This window comes from Macrobrachium nipponense, chromosome 7 (assembly GCF_015104395.2).
Source record: "Macrobrachium nipponense isolate FS-2020 chromosome 7, ASM1510439v2, whole genome shotgun sequence".
In the NCBI taxonomy this organism is placed as follows: Eukaryota; Metazoa; Arthropoda; class Malacostraca; order Decapoda; family Palaemonidae; genus Macrobrachium; species Macrobrachium nipponense.
Genome location: NC_061109.1, coordinates 35,024,187 through 35,026,686, shown reverse-complemented (window position 1 = coordinate 35,026,686; position 2,500 = coordinate 35,024,187).

The following is a 2,500-nucleotide window of genomic DNA, read 5'->3' as shown; positions in this document are numbered from 1 at the left end:
TGTGTGTGTATATATATATATATATATATATATATATATATATATATATATATATATATATATATATATATATATATATATATATATATATATATATAATATATATATATATATATATATATATATATATATATATATATATATATATAGTATATATATATATATATATATTATATATATATATATATATATATATATATATATATATATATATATATATATATATATAATATATATATATATATATATATATATATATATATATATATATATATATATATATATATATATATATATATATATATATACATATATATATATATATATATATATATATATATATATATATATATATATATATATATATATCTATATATATATATATCTATCAACCAACATAAAACAAGGAGCTGAAGGAAACGTCTTGAACTAGTATTTGTCCGTTTATTATACATGCTGACGTTTCAAGGACACGGCGTCGTTTTCTAAGCTGAAAAACAAAATTATGATATATAAAAATGTTACAACGACTCAGAATTCAGAAATTTACAAATTACAAAATACCAAAACTTAAATAGAAAAAACATAAAATGAAAAAAATTTATATTCAACAGACAAAATGCAAGAAATCGACCGCTACCTTTCAGGAGGGGAACCAAGGACCTAATGACAAAAAAAAAAAAAAAAAACAGGGGCGTACTCAAGACAGGTCCAGTGTTCTGGAGGTAGTTTGGTTGTTTAAAGAGAGAACAAGCTTTTTAATGTATAAAGATTCAGTTATTGCTAATTGATGAGGTGAGGTGTCTCTGGAGAGAATTTTAAAATGTTTATATTCAGTATCTTGTTTACACTTGTTGGCATGAACACGTGCATCAGAAAATTCTGGATTAGTTAATGCATTTCCTGTTCTGTAACTAACTCAGCGATGACAGTCAATTCTGACTATTAGTAGGTAGGCGACGAGAAGCCCCCACATATTTTCCCACATTTGGGGCAAGTGTATAAATAAACGACATTGGAAGTCATCAGGGAGCTTAGTTTGTCTTTATGTCTAAAAAAAAGAAACAATGGTTAAATGGTTAACGGGTTCTTGGGTATAATTCTACTGTTAACTGCCGGAATGTGTCGGTGAATGAGGTCATTCAGATAAATATAAGTCTGTTCCTGTTTTTTAACATTCCTACTGTACCCAAGTTGGCATTTTACTTTAGTATCCCTTTTATTCATGATACGCTTTTTTATGCTCAGCTAAATGACCTTATTCATCGACACCTTCTGGCAGTTAACAGTAGAGTTATACCTGTTAGATTTCTGTTCTAAACTCCTGATCGTTTTTAATGTAAACATATGTAATTTAAAGTTACCTTACATTATTTATCTTAAACCATTCCTTGATGAGTAGAGCCTTCAGCTCGGTAACCCCGCCCCCACCCCCCCTTCTTTTCTTTTGCGTTTTCAGTGTTCAGTTAGCAGTCAGATCCCAGGATTTCATCTGGTAAGTACGTAATTATTTTTCTGAGACCAAGCATGCCAGGAAAATAGCATTTTGCCAGGTAAAAAGGTAAAATTGGTGACCTGTTGGCCAGATCTCGCAACCTGCAACAGTGCATCTTGAATTCTTGCTCCCTTGCAAATTGCAGTTATCAGCGACTAGCCAAGCTAAAGCTGGATGCAAGATGAGAAACGTACCTAGAGTAAAATCCGCAAGAACACTACCAAGGAGTTCCACATTGTAAGTACAGTGGTATATTTTAGTTTATTTTAGAGTAGGAAAGCAAAATCGTGACTGGAAATACTCTTATGGAAACGATAGGCCCCAGAAATAGTTGCGGTGAGAAGAGAGCATTGATAATAATATAATCAACACAATAGCTTTATTCACTAATGCATGTTAGCCTGTGTGTTTTTATGTCAGAATAGCTAGAACGTGAAGTGCAAAGAATTTAATTTCAGGGAAAAGAAGAGGAAGAAGAAGCCTTGTTTGTTTACAACCCCTTTTTGAAAGGCTCCTCACTAAATTTTCTGGTTTATAGGCTGTATTTTGAGGACTTTCTCGTGACTTTGGACTCCAACTTGTGAGTAAGACGGTTTAAAGTGTTCCTGTCCCCGTAATTACGAGGTGATGTCATTTTCAATAAATTGAAAATAAATGAAAAAGACATACGAGGATTTCAGAATATACCAGAATATACGAAGACAAAGTGATTAATTTTGGTAACGGGGAAAAGGCCCAAGTAGTTAATTTGAGCAGTGTATATACGAATGTATCAGTGCGTTATGCACCTTTTGATTTGGAAGACTCCCTTTCAACTAGTGTCCTCAGCCAGTATGGAAAAGTCCTCCATCTAAGACACAACACTTTTTCTCATGGGAGGGCGAGTGGTCTGCTAAAAGGAACACGCACTGTGGAAATGAAAGTAAAGAAAAATATCGCATCCTCCATAAATATTTGCGGTTATAATGTTGTCTTTCTATACAATGGACAAAATGAAAAAGAGTT